Below are 19,788 nucleotides of genomic sequence, written 5' to 3'. Positions count from 1 at the left end.
TTTTACCTTTAACTGGGTTGTCTAGACAAGGACCAGGGATGGCAGCAGCAGACAGGAAGAGAGATGGGAGATGGCATGTGCGCACTGCACGCGCTGTCTTTTCATACAGCTGATTGGTGGGAGTATCGGAACCCCGCCGATCTGATATTGATGACCTGCCTGTATCCTGAGGATAGGTCATCAATAGTGAAAGCCCCGGAAACTTATTTAACCCCTTCACGCATTCTCACGTACACATGTATGTGAAGGAATGCGGCTTCTTGCATGTACGTGATGTGATCAGGTGGGTGCAGGAGCTGATTCCATCGCCCCCCCCCCCCGGCAGTGGGTGACAGGGAGTCGATGGTTGCAAAGGCCAAGATGGTATCCTGCCAGCTACAGAAGCCCAGGAGATCCAGCCTGCAGGCTGGGTCTCCTAGGCAACTGTCAGAGTATTACTGTGTAAGATACTGACAGTTCAATTCAGTACCATATAGAATGTATTGTACTGAATTGAAACAGGGATCAAACCCTGAAAAGTTGAAGACCCACAGGGTGACAAAAATAAAAAGTAAAAAAATAGTAAAAAAGTTTTTTTGTAATCCCAAAAATTATGTTCAAGTATAAAAAAAAATCCTCCTCACCTTAAAATAGTGTTAAAAAAAAATCTAAATAAAACAGACATATTAGGTAACGCCGCGTCCGTAACGACGTGCTCTATAAAAATGTCACATAATCTACCACCTCAGGTGAATGCCATAAAAAAAAAAAAACTGAGCAAAAATGACATTTGTTTTTGTCACCTTACATCACAAAAAGTGGAATTCTAAGTGATCAAAAAGACACATGAACTGAGGGTTCATGTGTCTTTTTGATCACTTGGAATTCCACTTTTTGTGATGTAAGGTGACAAAAACAAATGCCATTTTTTCTCAGTTTTTTTTTTGTAGTAACAATTAAACTCTTCCCACAAAAAATCCGCCCCTACACAAGACAATCGCCAAAAAGTTAAAAATAAGATATGGCTTTCAGAAAATGGAGACACTAAAACATGATTTGATTTTTCTTTAAAAATGCTTTTATAGTGTAAAACTGAAAAAAAGACATATTAGGTATAACCGCATCCATAACAACCTGCTCTATAAAAATATCACATGATCTACCCCCTCAGGTGAACGTCGTAAAAAAAAAAAAGACTGTGCCAAAAATTACATTTTTTTGTCACCTTCATCACAAAAAGTATAATTCCAAGCAGTCAAAAAGTCATACACACCCCATAATGGTACCAATTAAACCGTAATCTCTTCCCGCAAAAAAAAAAATTTGCCCATACATAAGACAATCGCCCAAAAGGTTACAAAAATATGGCTTTCAGAAAATCGAGACACTAAAACATTATTTTTTTTCCTTCAAAAATGCTTTTATAGTGTAAAACTTAAATCAATTAAAAAAAAAGTTGACATATTAGGTATCTCCACGTCTGTAATGACCTGCTCTATAAAAATATTATATTGAATTACCCCCTAAGGTGAACACCTTAAAAAAAAACTGCAAAAGATGCAATTTTTTGTCATCTTTCATCACAAAAAGTGTAATATCAAGTGATCAAAAAGTCATAGTGCCAATCAAACCATCATCTCTTCCTGCAAAAAATGAGCCCGTACATAAGACAATCGCCCCCAAAAAAAGAAAAAAATTATGGCTTTCAGAAAATGGAGATGCTAAAACATGATTTTATTTTTTATCAAACATGCCTTTATTATGTAACATAGTAACATAGTACATAAGGCTGAAAAAAGACATTTGTCCATCCAATTTGGCCTGTTATTCTGCAAGTTGATCCAGAGGAAGGCAAAAAAAAAAACCTGTGAGGTAAAAGCCCATTTTCCCCACTTTAGGGGAAGAAAATATTCCTTCCCGACTCCAGTCAGGCAATCAGAATAACTCCCTGGATCAACAACCCCTTTCTAGTAGCTATAGCCTGTAATATTATTACGCTCCAGAAATACATCCAGGCCCCTCTTAAATTCCTTTATTGTACTCCGCCGAACTTAAAACAGAAGTTCGCTCATCTCTACTCACCATCACCACCTCCTCAGGCAGAGAGTTCCATAGTCTCACTGCTCTTACCGTAAAGAATCCTCTTCTATGTTTGTGTACAAACCTTCTTTCCTCCAGACGCAGAGGATGTCCCCTCGTCACAGTAACAGTCCTGGGGATAAATAGATGATGGGATAGATCTCTGTACTGACCCCTGATATATTTATACATATTAATTAGATCTCCCCACAGTCATCTTTTTTCTAAAGTGAATAACCCTAATTTTGATAATCTTTCAGGGTACTCTAGTTGCCCATTCCAGTTATTACTTTAGTTGCCCTCCTCTGGACCTTCTCCAGCTCTGCTATGTCTGCCTTGTTTACAGGAGCCCAGAACTGTGCACAGTACTCCATGTGTGGTCTGACTAGCGATTTGTAAAGTGGTAAGACTATGTTCTTATCACGGGCATCTATGCCCCTTCTGATGCAACCCATTATCTTATTGGCCTTGGCAGCAGCTGCCTGACACTGGTTTTTGCTGCTTAGTTTGCTGTTTATTAGAATTCCTAGATCCTTTTCCATGTCAGTGTTACCGAGTGTATAACTGAAATACATAAAAAAGTTGACATATTAGGTATCGCCGTGTCCATAACAACCTGCTCTATAAAGATATCACATAATCTAACCCCTAAGATGAATTCAATAAAAAAATAAAAATAAAAACAATTTTGGTCACTTTGCCACATAGTGTAATATTGAGTGATCAAAAAAAATCATATGTACTTAAAAATGCTACCTATTAAAACGTCACCTCTTTCCCCAAAAAATTGCCCCTATACAAGACGATCAGCAGAAGAATAAAAAAAATGTAGCTTTTAGAAAATTGTGACCCAAAAAACATGATATTTTTTCACAAATACTTTTATTGTATAAAACTGAAATAAGTATAAAAAAAATTACATATTAGGCATGCTACATCCGTAATGACCTGCTATTTAAAAATATCACATGATCTAGCCCCTCAGTTGAATAACTGTGCCAAAATAGCCATTTTTTGATCACCTTGCCCCAAAAAGGTGTCATAATGAATGATCAATAAATCACATGTACACAAAAATAAAACACAATAAAAATGTCAGCTCATCCTGCAAAAAAAGAGCCCCTGTACAAGACAATCGGCAGAAAAATAAAAGAAATGTAGCTTTCAGAAAATGAAGACACAAAAACATTTTGTTTTAAAAAATGCTTTACTATGTAAAACTGAAATAACAAAAAAATTGCATATTTGGTACTGTCGCGTCCGTATCAACCTGCTCTTTAAAAGCAACACATGATCTATCCTGTAAGGAGAACTCCTTGAAAAACAAAAATTAAAAACTGTGCCACAACAGCCATTTTTTTCGTTACCTTGCCTCACAAAAAGCGTAATATTGAGCAATCAAAAAATCATATGTATCCCAAAATAGTACCAATAAAACTGTCACCTCATCCCGCAGTTTACAAAATGGGGTCACTTTTTGGGAGTTTCTACTCTAGGGGTGCATAAGGGGGTCTTCAATAGTGTTGAGCGTGAATATTCGAATTGCGAATTTTTTTCTCGAATATCGCAATTTCGAGATTTCGCGAATATTTAGAATATTTTTTTCTTTCCCACTTCCCTAAAGTTGTTCTTACCTGTCCTTTGTATTCCTGGCTGCTCCAGTCAGTGCCCGTTGCCGCTTCTGCCGACTTCCGTTCTCATGGAGCGTCCCCATCACCATGGGAACGTCTCCATATACTAGAATGTACTGTCGGATTTGAGTATTACGTTGAAATTGCAATTAGATTAATTCAAGTTATAATAATCGAATTGCGATTTCAACTTAACACTGCTATATTCCATATTCGTTAATTCTAGCCTATTAGGCTAGAATTAACCTATATGGAATATAGCATTAAGTTGAAATCGCGATGCGATTAATATAACTCGAAGTAATCGCATGGCGATTTCAACTTAGCACTGCTATATTCCATATTAGCTAAAATACAATCTATGTATATTTTACGAAATTTCGTAATATTGCTCTAACTTCGTCTTTTAGAATATTCGTAATATTGCTCTAACTTCGTCTTTTAGAATATTCGTAATATTGCTCTAACTTCGTCTTTTAGAATATTCTTAATATTGCTCTAACTTCGTCTTTTAGAATATTCATAATATTCTAAAAGATGAAGTTAGAGCAATATTACGAATATTCTAAAAGACGAAGTTAGAGCAATATTACGAAATTTAAATTTTAGCTAATATACTGCTATAGTAATTTTTTTAATAGTGTACATATTTTACAAAACTTAAGTTCAGAAGAGGCAAAAAAAATTAGAGAAAAAAAAGGATTATAGCACTATATTAGCTAAATTACAATCCATATGTGTATTTTACGAAATTTCGTAATATTGCTCTAACTTCGTCTTTTAGAATATTCGTAATATTGCTCTAACTTATTTTTTTAGAATATTCGTAATATTGCGCTAACTTCGTCTTTTAGAATATTCGTATCGTAATATTCTAAAAGACGAAGTTAGAGCAATATTATGAAATTTAGGAAAATACACATATTAGCCTAGCCATAGTCAATTAGCATAGGACTGTTGCCTTATACTATCAAAAGAAATAATCGCAATACGCGATTAATTAAATCGCATATTATTCGCTATAATTGGAATAATTGCGAATATTCGATTTAGACGAATATAACACAAATATTCACTCGAATATTCACGAAATATCGCAAAATCGAATATGGCACCTCCCGCTCATCACTAGTCTTCAAATGTGACATGGCAACTTAAAATTATCCCAGTGACATCTGCTCTCCAAAATCCATATGGCGCTCCTTTCCCTCTGCGCCCTGACATGTGCCCATACAGCAGTTTATCACCACATGTGGGGAGCTTCTGTAAACTGCAGAATCAGGGTAATAAATATTGAGTTTTCTTTGGCTGTTAACCCTTGCTATATTACAGGGAAAAATAGATTAAAATGAAATATCTGCAAAAAAAGAGGGTTTTGAAATTTCACCTCCATTTTCCTTTCATTCCTTTCACACGTAAAGGGTTAACAAAGTTTGTAAAATCATTTTTGAATAACTTGGGAAGTGTAGTTTCTAAAATGGGTTCATTTATAGGTGATTTCTACTATGTAAACCCCACAAAGTGACTTCATAACTGAACTGGTCCTTAAAAAGTGGGTTTTGGAAATTTTCAAAAAAAATTAAAGAATTGCTTCTAAAATTCTAAGCCTTTTAACGTCCTAAAAAATAAACTGACATTTACAAAATGATGCCAACATGAAGTAGACATCTGGGAAATGTACAGTAACAACTATTTTATGAGGTATCACCATCTGCTTTAAAAGCAGAGACATTCAAATTTCAAAAATTGGGAGTTTTTCAAAATTTTCTGTAAATTTTGGAATTTTTATAAATAAATAGTGTTGGGCGCGAATATTCGAATAGCGAATATTAATCGCAAATATCAGCACTTTGAGAATTCTCAAATATTTAGAATATAGTGATATATATTCGTAATTTCAAATATTCTAGATTTTTTCTTCATCAGTAACCTCCCTTCTTGCTTGTGGGCCAATGAGCAGGCTGCAATGTCTTTGTCTGAGCTTAGCAACATCCCTAGCAACCAATAGGAAAGTTTCCTACCCCTTACTATATACAGTCAGGTCCATAAATATTCGGACATCAACACAATTCTAAAATTTTTGGCTCTATACACCACCACAATGGATTTTTAATGAAACAAACAAAATTTGCTATAACTGCAGACTGTCAGCTTTAATTTGAGGGTATTTGCATCCAAATCAGGTGAACGGTGTAGGAATTACAACAATTTGCATATGTGCCTCCCACTTGTTAAGGGACCAAAAGTAATAGGACAATTTGCTTCTCAGCTGTTCCATGGCCAGGTGTGTGTTATTCCCTCACTATCCCAATTACAATGAGCAGATAAAAGGCCCAGAGTTCATTTCAAGTGTGCTATTTGCATTTGGAATCTGTTGCTGTCAACCTTCAAGATGAGATGCAAAGAGCTGTCACTATCAGTAAAGAGACATAGCAAAAAACATTAGGCAGTGGCCAAAACAACTATTTGGAACATTCTTAAAAACAAGGAACGCACCAGTGAGCTCAGCAACACCAAAAGAACTGGAAGACCACGGAAAACAACTGTGGTGGATGGCCGAACAGTTGGCCAGATCAAGAACACTCTCCAGGAGGTAGGTGTATGTGTGTAAAGGCAACAATCAAGAAAATACTTCACCAGAGTGAATACAGAGGGTTCACCACAAGATGTAAACCATTGGTGAGCCTCAAAAACAGGAAGGCCAGATTAGAGTTTGCCAAACAACATCTAAAAAAGCCTTCACAGTTCTGGAACAACATTCTATGGACAGATGACACCAAGATTAACTTGTACCAGAGTGATGGGAAGAGAACAGAATGGAGAAGGAAAGGAACTGCTCATGATCCTAAGCATACCACCTCATCAGTGAAGCATGGTGGTGATAGTGTCATGGCATGGGCATGTATGGCTGCCAATGGAACTGGTTCTCTTGATGATGTGACTGCTGACAAAAGCAGCAGGATGAATTCTGAAGTGTTTCGGGCAATATTATCTGCTCATTTTTAGCCAAATGCTTCAGAACTCATTGGACGGCGCTTCACAGTGCAGATGGACAGTGACCCAAAGCATACTGCAAAAGCAACCAAAGAGTTTTTTAAGGGAAAGAAGTGGATGTTATGCAATGGCTAAGTCAATCACCTGACCTGAATCCAATTGAGCATGCATTTCACCTGCTGAATACAAAACTGATGGGAAAATGCCCCAAGAACAAGCAGGAACTGAAGACAGTTGCAGTAGAGGCCTGGCAGAGCATCACCAGGGATGAAACCCAGCGTCTGGTGATGTCTATGCGTTCCAGACTTCAGGCTGTGATTGACTGCAAAGGATTTGCAACCAAGTATTAAAAAGTAAAATTTTGATTTATGATTTTTATTCTGTCCTATTACTTTTGGTCCCTCAACAAGTGGGAGGCACATATGCAAACTGTTGTAATTCCTACACCGTTCACCTGATTTGGATGTAAATACCCTCAAATTAAAGCTGACAGTCTGCAGTTAAAGCACACCTTGTTTTGTTTCAAATCCATTGTGGTGGTGTATAGAGCCAAAAATGTTAGAATTGTGTCGATGCCCCAATATTTATGGACCTGACTGTAAGAACCTCCCCAGCAGCCCTTGTATGCAGTATTTTGCAGATCTGACAGAGACAGCAGCGTTATTGCTGTGCTCTCTTCTTTCCTGTGTCATTACATTAGATAGTTAGTTAGTTAGATAGCTTATATATCTATATAATACAGATAGTTAGTGGAAGATAGTCAGCGTAGGTTAGATAGTGATATAGTGTAGATGATAGGTTCGGCTGTCATACATACATGCTACAAACATATTGCTGTATGTATGTATTTATGCTACATACATACATACATATATAGTGCTGTGATGTCACAAGTTCACAACAATACTTAGTTCACCAATCACTAATAAGTAGTCAGACCTGTTAAAATGTGAAGTTGCACATATTGCGCCAAAATATTTGCATCATTAGTGCCAGTTTCGCAATCGCAAATATATTGGAGCACTCTATCTGCATATAAAGCTATTGTAATGTTCTGCCGTGCCAACCATTTTCTCCAGTCTCAGGAAACTTCTAGCAGCTTGTAAAATGTAGCTATAGTGACCCACGCCCGTATTTTGCACGCATTATGCAAATATTACATTGTCAATTTTTCACGATCAAGAAAATAATCTCAAATTTGCGAATATATGACGAATATTCGACCAAATATTAGCAAAATATTGCGAATTTGAATATCGCCCCTACCGCTCATCACTATAAATAAAGATGAAACATATTGACTCAAATTTACCACCAACATGAAGTATAATATGTCATGAGAAAACAATCTCAGAATCGCTTATATAAGTAAAGCGTTCCAGAGTTATTACCACATAAAGTGAAACATGTCAGATTTGCAAAATGTGGCTCGGTCCTTATTGTGAAAACTGGATTGGTCTTGAAGGGGTTAATGCAGAAGGTCATTGGTTTGATTCCCGGCAGAGACAATTTTAAAATAAAGACTTAATAGATGTTAAATGCACAGGGGTGTCCACAACAGGGAAAAAAATAAGTCTCAAACCATTGGTGCCAAATAACACCCAGTGTTAAGCCATATTTTTTGTTGGGAAAGGTGGTAACTAGTGTTGAGCGAATCATAGCTGATGAAGTGGAATTTGATTTGAAGTATAGGAAAAATTTGATTCACAACAATTTTCCTCGCGCTTTTAGGGTAACAAATCAATCATAATGCAGTGCAGCGTGCAAATCAGCAGCTAGTCAGCTCTTGGGATGTCACAGCCCTAAAAAAACCTCATCCTACCTGGTTTTCACCATTTTACTGTGAAATGAATGACAGGCACTAGGGACAGTGATTAAGAAAACCTTTAATTGTGAAATATTGGAAAGGGAGAGTTCAGAGGCAGTGTAGGGAGATCATAGGAGACTTTTTACGCAGTATAGGGAGAGCATAGGAGAGTGCAGGAACTAATTGAACAGTGTCCTCCTTGGTTAATAGATAAACAATTGTAAAATGCCTTGATTCTGTAATTGGGGTTAAAAAGTGCTCTAATACTACTTATTTTGGGGTGCTCACATTGTGAGATGAGGAAACAGCTCTCATTGTCTGAACACTGTTTGTGTAGATTAAGTTAAATGATCTGGAATGACATTCTGCTGTTTCGCCATAAGATGCTGCTGTTTCCAAAACACAGCTAACAGACTACATATATTTTCATATTCATGAGAGGTGGAGTTTCAGACCCTGGGGAAGAAAAGGAAGCAGCCATCTTAGAGGAAGCTGAGACTGAGGAACTGTGTAAGCAGGGAATCCAATGGCATCCAGGTGTGAGATCATCCCTCAGTGACTAAAGCTGCAGCTAAGTGAAGCTGATTGTGTTCAAGACCCTGATCCTGTCCAGAGGAATGAGGATTGCTTCCAGGAACGCTGATGAGACCCGAGGAGCAAAGCTACATACACTGCGGATGAGGAGCTAGAGGACACTGAAACTCCTGACCCAGGTTCCAGAACATGGCACATTTAAGTGGGGTAGCGTCTGGGATGTCAGTGGTGCTAGGAAAGATGTTGGCTGATTGGGAGAGGGTCCAGAATGGCTGCCCGGACCTGTGGAAAGTGAAAGAATGGGTCTGGACCAAGATCTGGCCTTGGCCAGAAGAGCAGGCCCGTCTAACTCCAGAGGGCCAAAAGTTGTTGAGGCAGTGGGATAAGCTGACTGTTACCCAGTTGGACCATATACTTGCAATCAGAGTTGCAGTACTGGCGACAGATTGTCATCCCCATGTCATTGCGACCAGAGGCTGCCCGGGGTGCCCATTTTGGGAGCGATAAAACGTTCAACTGGCTCCAACGGCTGGTATACTGTCCAGATTTGGCAGACATGGTGGCTGAGGCATGTCTTAACCCCTTAGTGACCAGCCTATTTTGGGCCTTACTGACCAAGCGTTTTTCTTCCTTTTTTCATCGTCGCGTTTCAAGAGCTATAATTTTTTATTTTTCTGTCTATATAGCTTTATGAGGGATTTTTTTTGGGGGGACAAGTTGTAGTTTTTAATGGCGTCATTTTAGGGTACACATAACTTTCTGATGAACTTTTGTTAACTCTTTCTGGGAGGGAGATGGGAAAAACTGCCACTGCATTTTTACATTATAAATTTTATGGCGTTCATTTTTTGGTATAAATAACATAATATCTTTATTCTCTGGGTCAGTATGAAAACAATGATACCAAATACATATAGTTTTTTTTAGGTTTTACTACTAATAAAGCCCCTTTTTAAAAGAACAAAATGTTTTTACATTGCTGCTTCCCAAGACCCATAACTTTTTTCTTTTTCTTTTTATGGAGTTGCGTGAGGGCTTGATTTTTGCAGGACAACTTGTATTTTTCATTGGTATCATTTTGGAGTAAATGGCGCTTTTTGATTGCTTGTTATTAAGTTGTTAGTGGTAACTAAGAATAAATTAGCAATTCTGTCTTTTTTTTTTTTTTTTTTATGGTGTTCACCGTAGGAGATAATTTACATGATATTTATGTAGTACGGGTCATTATGGATGCGGAAATACCAAACATATGATGGAAATATTTTTTTTTTCATTTTTTTCATTGAAAAGCGTATTTTCAATGAAAAAAAAGCGTAATTTTTTAATGAATACATTTTTTTTTCCTTTTTTACCACTTAATAGTCCTACAAGAACACTATAACAGACAGTATTTTGATTGCTTTTAAAATGCAATGCATTATCCCTATAATGCATTGCATTTTAATGGCAATGCTATTTTAACATTGACCAGCAGGCTGCGCCTGGGAATTACTGCAGCCCGGACCGGGTTTACATCGGAAGCCAGGAAGCCACACACATCGGCACCCCGCGATCGCATTTGCGGCGTGCCGATGGGAGACAGAGGGAGTTCACTCCCTCTGTCACCGCTTTACATGCAGCTGGCGCCATTGCCCGCAGCATGTAAAGTGTTAAACAGCCCAGATCGGCAGTCCTGCTGGTCCAGGCAGTTAGAGCAGGGCCACAGCTCTCATGTGAGAGCCGGGTCCCCGCTCCCCGCTGCACAGGGGACCCGTGCAGAACTTAGACTGGGCCGCCAAAAAAAAGCAGCGGTCCAGCCTAAGGCCCCTTGTGACCGCCGTAAAAACACGTATGGGTGGTCACTAAGGGGTTAAGTGTCGGCCCTGCGGGCTGGTAAGAGTAGTGAACAGCGGGCTCCTGTCCAGGCCATCCGGACCTCAGAGCCTCTAGAACTCCTTATGATCGATTATGTATAGATTGGGTACTCTACCTTGGGACACTCGTACTGTCACAAAGTATGCATTGGCTGTACCCACCTTAGACCAGACGGCAGAGTCGGCCACTGAAGCAGTCTGCAAACACTTTATACAGGTGTTCGGGTGTCCACAGAGGATACATTCGGACCAGGGGGCATGTTTTCAGGGTACTCTAATGAATGAGCTGTACCAACTGTATGGGATCGAACCTTCCCGCACCACCCCGTCTCACCCCCAGGAAAACGGAGCGTGCAAGCTGTTCAACGGCACCTTGCGACAGATGCTGCAGACTTTGGAGGACAGCGAAAAGGCTTGGTTACTCAAGTACCTACCTTAACTGATGTGGGCCTATAACAACAGGGTACACAGTACCACCGGATATTCCCCACACATGCTCGTGTTTGGGAGAGCCGGACAGGAGATTGAAGATCTCCACATGCCCGATCCGATGGAGACACCACCGAAAAATACCACCGCATGGGTGCAAGAGCACCGCCGCCGGCTGAGAGCGATCCACAAGGTTGTTGGGGAGCGCCTGGGAAAAGTGGTACACCCTAACCCAAGACCAGTGCAGAGGGATGGGTATGCCCCGGGTGATCGAGTGATGTTCAAAGCCAAGCGGCCGTCTGGGAAGTTGGATGGGTGGTGGGAGACGGTCCCATACACAGTGAAGAGGAGGGTAGACCCTGCCACCCCAGTTACATGTTGAGGCGGTGTAATTTTGATGAGCCAGAGTGTGTGGAGGAGATGCCTCCTCCTGCTCAGAGTACAGAGAAAATCATCTTAGAGGAGGAGGAGGAATGGTGGGTTGTCCCTGCCCCGAATACACAGCTAACAGACTGCATATATTTTCATATTCATGAGTGGTGGAGTTTCAGAGCCTAGGGAAGAAAAGGAAGCAGCCATCTTAGAGGAAGCTGAGACTGAGGAACTGTGTAAGCAGGGAATCCGACGGCATCCAGTTGTGAGAGCATCTCTCAGTGACCAGAGCGGCAGCTAAGTGAAGCTGATCATGTTCAAGACCCTGATCCTGTCCAGAGGAACGAGGATTGCTTCCAGGAACGCTGATGAGACCCGAGGAGCAAAGCTACATACACTGCGGATGAGGAGCTAGAGGACACTGAAACTCCTGACCCAGGTTCCAGAACATGGCACATTTAAGTGGGGTAGCGTCTGGGATGTCAGTGGTGCTAGGAAAGATGTTGGCTGATTGGGAGAGGGTCCAGAATGGCTGCCCGGACCTGTGGAAAGTGAAAGAATGGGTCTGGACCAAGATCTGGCCTTGGCCAGAAGAGCAGGCCCGTCTAACTCCAGAGGGCCAAAAGTTGTTGAGGCAGTGGGATAAGCTGACTGTTACCCAGTTGGACCATATACTTGCAATCAGAGTTGCAGTACTGGCGACAGATTGTCATCCCCATGTCATTGCGACCAGAGGCTGCCCGGGGTGCCCATTTTGGGAGCGATAAAACGTTCAACTGGCTCCAACGGCTGGTATACTGTCCAGATTTGGCAGACATGGTGGCTGAGGCATGTCTTAACCCCTTAGTGACCAGCCTATTTTGGGCCTTACTGACCAAGCGTTTTTCTTCCTTTTTTCATCGTCGCGTTTCAAGAGCTATAATTTTTTATTTTTCTGTCTATATAGCTTTATGAGGGATTTTTTTTGGGGGGACAAGTTGTAGTTTTTAATGGCGTCATTTTAGGGTACACATAACTTTCTGATGAACTTTTGTTAACTCTTTCTGGGAGGGAGATGGGAAAAACTGCCACTGCATTTTTACATTATGTGGTGGGAGACGGTCCCATACACAGTGAAGAGGAGGGTAGACCCTGCCACCCCAGTTACATGTTGAGGCGGTGTAATTTTGATGAGCCAGAGTGTGTGGAGGAGATGCCTCCTCCTGCTCAGAGTACAGAGAAAATCATCTTAGAGGAGGAGGAGGAATGGTGGGTTGTCCCTGCCCCGAATACACAGCTAACAGACTGCATATATTTTCATATTCATGAGTGGTTGAGTTTCAGAGCCTAGGGAAGAAAAGGAAGCAGCCATCTTAGAGGAAGCTGAGACTGAGGAACTGTGTAAGCAGGGAATCCGACGGCATCCAGTTGTGAGAGCATCTCTCAGTGACCAGAGCGGCAGCTAAGTGAAGCTGATCATGTTCAAGACCCTGATCCTGTCCAGAGGAACGAGGATTGCTTCCAGGAACGCTGATGAGACCCGAGGAGCAAAGCTACATACACTGCGGATGAGGAGCTAGAGGACACTGAAACTCCTGACCCAGGTTCCAGAACATGGCACATTTAAGTGGGGTAGCGTCTGGGATGTCAGTGGTGCTAGGAAAGATGTTGGCTGATTGGGAGAGGGTCCAGAATGGCTGCCCGGACCTGTGGAAAGTGAAAGAATGGGTCTGGACCAAGATCTGGCCTTGGCCAGAAGAGCAGGCTCGTCTAACTCCAGAGGGCCAAAAGTTGTTGAGGCAGTGGGATAAGCTGACTGTTACCCAGTTGGACCATATACTTGCAATCAGAGTTGCAGTACTGGCGACAGATTGTCATCCCCATGTCATTGCGACCAGAGGCTGCCCGGGGTGCCCATTTTGGGAGCGATAAAACGTTCAACTGGCTCCAACGGCTGGTATACTGTCCAGATTTGGCAGACATGGTGGCTGAGGCATGTCTTAACCCCTTAGTGACCAGCCTATTTTGGGCCTTACTGACCAAGCGTTTTTCTTCCTTTTTTCATCGTCGCGTTTCAAGAGCTATAATTTTTTATTTTTCTGTCTATATAGCTTTATGAGGGATTTTTTTTGGGGGGACAAGTTGTAGTTTTTAATGGCGTCATTTTAGGGTACACATAACTTTCTGATGAACTTTTGTTAACTCTTTCTGGGAGGGAGATGGGAAAAACTGCCACTGCATTTTTACATTATAAATTTTATGGCGTTCATTTTTTGGTATAAATAACATAATATCTTTATTCTCTGGGTCAGTATGAAAACAATGATACCAAATACATATAGTTTTTTTTAGGTTTTACTACTAATAAAGCCCCTTTTTAAAAGAACAAAATGTTTTTACATTGCTGCTTCCCAAGACCCATAACTTTTTTCTTTTTCTTTTTATGGAGTTGCGTGAGGGCTTGATTTTTGCAGGACAACTTGTAATTTTCATTGGTATCATTTTGGAGTAAATGGCGCTTTTTGATTGCTTGTTATTAAGTTGTTAGTGGTAACTAAGAATAAATTAGCAATTCTGTCTTTTTTTATTTTTTTTATGGTGTTCACCGTAGGAGATAATTTACATGATATTTATGTAGTACGGGTCATTATGGATGCGGAAATACCAAACATATGATGGAAATATTTTTTTTTTCATTTTTTTCATTGAAAAGCGTATTTTCAATGAAAAAAAAGCGTAATTTTTTAATGAATACATTTTTTTTCCTTTTTTACCACTTAATAGTCCTACAAGAACACTATAACAGACAGTATTTTGATTGCTTTTAAAATGCAATGCATTATCCCTATAATGCATTGCATTTTAATGGCAATGCTATTTTAACATTGACCAGCAGGCTGCGCCTGGGAATTACTGCAGCCCGGACCGGGTTTACATCGGAAGCCAGGAAGCCACACACATCGGCACCCCGCGATCGCATTTGCGGCGTGCCGATGGGAGACAGAGGGAGTTCACTCCCTCTGTCACCGCTTTACATGCAGCTGGCGCCATTGCCCGCAGCATGTAAAGTGTTAAACAGCCCAGATCGGCAGTCCTGCTGGTCCAGGCAGTTAGAGCAGGGCCACAGCTCTCATGTGAGAGCCGGGTCCCCGCTCCCCGCTGCACAGGGGACCCGTGCAGAACTTAGACTGGGCCGCCAAAAAAAAGCAGCGGTCCAGCCTAAGGCCCCTTGTGACCGCCGTAAAAACACGTATGGGTGGTCACTAAGGGGTTAAGTGTCGGCCCTGCGGGCTGGTAAGAGTAGTGAACAGCGGGCTCCTGTCCAGGCCATCCGGACCTCAGAGCCTCTAGAACTCCTTATGATCGATTATGTATAGATTGGGTACTCTACCTTGGGACACTCGTACTGTCACAAAGTATGCATTGGCTGTACCCACCTTAGACCAGACGGCAGAGTCGGCCACTGAAGCAGTCTGCAAACACTTTATACAGGTGTTCGGGTGTCCACAGAGGATACATTCGGACCAGGGGGCATGTTTTCAGGGTACTCTAATGAATGAGCTGTACCAACTGTATGGGATCGAACCTTCCCGCACCACCCCGTCTCACCCCCAGGAAAACGGAGCGTGCAAGCTGTTCAACGGCACCTTGCGACAGATGCTGCAGACTTTGGAGGACAGCGAAAAGGCTTGGTTACTCAAGTACCTACCTTAACTGATGTGGGCCTATAACAACAGGGTACACAGTACCACCGGATATTCCCCACACATGCTCGTGTTTGGGAGAGCCGGACAGGAGATTGAAGATCTCCACATGCCCGATCCGATGGAGACACCACCGAAAAATACCACCGCATGGGTGCAAGAGCACCGCCGCCGGCTGAGAGCGATCCACAAGGTTGTTGGGGAGCGCCTGGGAAAAGTGGTACACCCTAACCCAAGACCAGTGCAGAGGGATGGGTATGCCCCGGGTGATCGAGTGATGTTCAAAGCCAAGCGGCCGTCTGGGAAGTTGGATGGGTGGTGGGAGACGGTCCCATACACAGTGAAGAGGAGGGTAGACCCTGCCACCCCAGTAACATGTTGAGGCGGTGTAATTTTGATGAGCCAGAGTGTGTGGAGGAGATGCCTCCTCCTGCTCAGAGTACAGAGAAAATCATCTTAGAGGAGGAGGAGGAATGGTGGGTTGTCCCTGCCCCGAATACACAGCTAACAGACTGCATATATTTTCATATTCATGAGTGGTGGAGTTTCAGAGCCTAGGGAAGAAAAGGAAGCAGCCATCTTAGAGGAAGCTGAGACTGAGGAACTGTGTAAGCAGGGAATCCGACGGCATCCAGTTGTGAGAGCATCTCTCAGTGACCAGAGCGGCAGCTAAGTGAAGCTGATCATGTTCAAGACCCTGATCCTGTCCAGAGGAACGAGGATTGCTTCCAGGAAGGCTGATGAGACCTGAAGAGCAAAGCAACATACACTGCGGTACCGCATGCTTGTTGGAGAGGCATTTGTTCTGTACAGAGTCACCAGCGGATTCAGAGCAGACCCAGGTCAGTAAGATCGTGTACGCACCTCATTACCTAGAGACTGAGACCAGGCCTGTAGTTAGTTAGGGTCTCTGTTTGTGTCAGGGCACAAGTGTTACTACTGTTCATTGCAAGGACTCCTTAACTTAAAGTGACATTTCACATTAGAGAGCTGGTAAAATTCCCACAAACTCAAGCCAGGCTGGCATTTTGCTCAGTAGGAATACTCAGGCACGTGCTACAGGACCAGTTATGTGAGGGGGAATACTGTAGAGCTTTGCAGGATTGCAAGCTGTTGTGCTGCACCACAGGCTAGCCCATACAACACACTCATACAGTGGTTCTTGTTTTTTTAAGGTAATAACAGGTAAGGTGTGGCAGTTTAGTTGTGCCCGCCAGTTGGTAAATTACTGCACTTTCCTCCTGCATCCATCGGAGGGTGCAGGACAAGGGTCTCAGCCTTTGGGCTGAGTGTATGTAAATGTATTGTATGTTCCCAGCATTTGTGGTTGTGTTTATTGCCACATTTAAGTAAAATTCTGTTTTGGCAAAAAGCTGGTGTTGGGGTTGCTTTCCTTGTTCGTGACTTCACTGTATCCTGGGGATCCTACCCCGGTACACGGCTTACAACATTGTGATAAATAAGTCACTCTATAACGTCTTGATTCTGTAATTTGGTTGAAAAAGCCCTCTTTTTTTCAGTTATTTTGTTTTCCACCTTGTTTTATAGATAAGTAATTCCATTAGGCCTTGATTCTCTACTTGCAGTTAAAAAGTGGTCTAATACTACTGCTATTCGGGTGTCCATATTGTTTTATACATAAGTAATTCTAGAACACCTTAATTCTGTAATTGGGGTGAAATTGTGCTTTATTTTTACAGTTATTTGTTTTTCCACCTTGTTTTATAGATGAGTAATTCCATTAGGCCTTCATTCTGTAATTGGAGTGAAAAAGCGGACTAATACTACTGCTATTTTACACTTACAGTTACTGTACAGTATGTCCAACAGACAGGTGCCAGGGCCTTCTAAGAGAACAGGCAGTGGCAAAAATGTTTCTGGAGATGGCAGAAGTAGCAGGAGAAGAAGGGTGGGGTGAAAGTAGCAGTTGCAACAATAGGCCAGAGCTGCCAGTGTCATCTAGTGGTCGTGTTTTGACCAGCAACCCAGCTGTCCTTGAATGGTTGACTCATGGTTGACTCGGTCTTCAACATCATCTCAACTGACATCAGACAGCCACAGCCAGGAGTCAGTGCCTGCCGCTTTCATTTTCTTCGCAGTAAGTATTGTATGCTGCTTGCTTTTCAGCAAGGATGAGCGTATCGAGGACAGTTAGCAGTTACTTCCCATCCCAGATTTGGAGGAAAGATCCGCTGCTTCCTTCTGTAGGCGGGCAATTAGCGATAATGAGAGTCGCATGGGAGAAAATCATGTGGACGGTCAGGGACGCGGCCATGAGACTGGAGAGGGTGACATTAGTGATGTGCAGACAGTAGTGGATGATGATGCAGCCGATCGCATGTGGGAGTCGGGTGAAGATAGGGCTTCATCATTATCATCATTGGGGGTCAGGGTGGCTGTTTGCACATGAGACAGCGGCTGGGCCAGCAGGGTGTATGCGTGGCAGCAGTGTGAGATCACCATGGCACTGCATCACCACATGGAGCCTCACCATAAACTAGACTGGGAAAACCCTGGCTTTAATGTTGGGGTACAGTCTGAGGCATCTCCTAGCGGCCTGCAACCCTTTTCCAGCAGTCAAGGCTCCACCACCTGAGCAGAAGGGAGCTGTGCTTCCTTCCCATCGTCTGCTGGTCCTGATGCTCCTCCTCCTCTTAGTCACTCATTTCACCAGCAATCGATCACCGAGGTAATTGCAAAAAGACAACAGTATGTGTGCAGTCATCCAACGGCGCAGAAGCAGAACGTTCTCCTGGTCAAGTTGCTGGTACTACAGTCCCTCCCTTTCCATGTGGTTGAATTTGCACCTTTCAGAGAACTGATGGCTTGTGCCAAGCCAAGGTGGAGAGTCCCAAGCCGTCTTTACTTCTCTAAAAAGGCTGTACCAGCCGTGCACACCTATGTTGAACAGAAGTCGGGCCAGTCCTTGAGACTGTCTGTGTCTGCTACTTTTCACGGCAGTGCCGACGTGTGTAGCTGTAACTATAGTCAAGGACAATATCTGTTCTTTACGGCCCACTGATAAATGTGGTTCCTTTCAAGGCACACCAGCAACTTGGCCATGTGACTGCAATACCGCCTCCAGCGTTCTCAAGCTGTGATTCCAGTGGGAATGTCCTCCTCGGCCTCCTCAAACCTTGTCCTCAGCCTCCACTGTAGGCACAATTCGTAGTGGTCTTCCAACATACCACCTATTCAGAGCATGGGGGTGTCAAGCTGTTCTGCATCTGGCCTGCCTGGGAGAACCGAGTCACACAGGGGAGGAACTGCTCCACATCCTTCAACAATAAATTGAATCCTGGCTGTCTCCTCACCAACTGAAGATTGTTGGTACCATGGTCACCGATAACAGGAAGAACATTCTGTCGGTGCTGCGTCAAGTAGGGCTGACTCATGCACACTGCGTGGCTCATGTGTTTAATCTGGATGTAAAGTGGTTTCTGATGTCTTCCACCCGACTGCAAAACATCTTGAAAATGGCCAGGAAACTGTGCATGCACTTCAGCCATTCTTACACTGCAAAACATTCCCTCCTTAAGCTGCAAAGGCAGAATAGTGTTCCCCAACATCGCCTAATATGCTACGTTTCCACACATAGGAACTCCATCCTCCACATGTTGGACCAACTAAATGAGCAGAGGAAGGCCGTGAATGATTTATTGATGATGCAAGTGGACAGAAGCACTCCCCTGTTTAACTGTCATGCTTCGGTGTGGGAGTGAAACACCACACCAAGCATAGAAGGGAAGGGGGAAACAGGGAATCAGGCCTGAGAACTAGGGAAAAAAGATGGACACCTCCTGGTGAAAACCCTAACCAAAATTCTGACTGACTACCAGTATGAACAGACCCCAAAAGGTAGTGAGTTCATACGCAGGAATACCTAGAGTCCTATCAAGCCCAATAGCACCCTGGTACTAATTGCAGGGACGAGACTACCTGTTCCTCCAAAATGAAGGACGAACAGGAGTCTACTTCAGTCCAAATACAAACAATAGGGAAATGCAACACACAGAACCCAAACAAAATACAAAAGGGAAAGGAAAGACGTAACTCCAAAGAGGCTATGAAAGCACCAGGAACTGAGCCGAGATCCAACCACAAACAATCCACAGGCACAGAAGCTATAAACCGCACAGCATAGTGGGAGAAGCAACTATAAATAAGGAAAGGTTAAATTACCGCATAATCAACACCTGGAGGCAAGGGGTGTGGCCATTACCAGAAACAACATAGACACTTATTGATCCACAAGGAAAACCTGTCAGATAAAACCACGTTATCCCAGTCTCACAGATCTCCTGCCAGTCACTGTCGCCAGGACGCCCGTATGTCTCGGTACGTCCATGACAGTAACTTCGACGTTAGCCAGTGGCAGCTCATGTGTGACACCTGCCACTTGCTAAGGCCCTTTGAGGAGGCCACTT

The 19,788-nt window shown here is 42.6% G+C and overlaps 1 protein-coding gene across 2 annotated transcripts in view; it reads left to right on the top strand.

Annotated features, from left to right (window-relative positions):
- The window catches only part of LOC122926611 (solute carrier organic anion transporter family member 1C1-like), a 196,809-nt gene that overhangs the window by 126,391 nt on the left and 50,630 nt on the right, over positions 1–19,788 (top strand). The gene's annotated exons all lie outside the window — the stretch shown is intronic.

This window comes from Bufo gargarizans, chromosome 2 (genome assembly GCF_014858855.1).
Source record: "Bufo gargarizans isolate SCDJY-AF-19 chromosome 2, ASM1485885v1, whole genome shotgun sequence".
NCBI classification, from domain to species: domain Eukaryota; kingdom Metazoa; phylum Chordata; class Amphibia; order Anura; family Bufonidae; genus Bufo; species Bufo gargarizans.
Note: the sequence above shows the minus strand (reverse complement) of the source record. Positions and strands in the feature narration are given on the sequence as shown.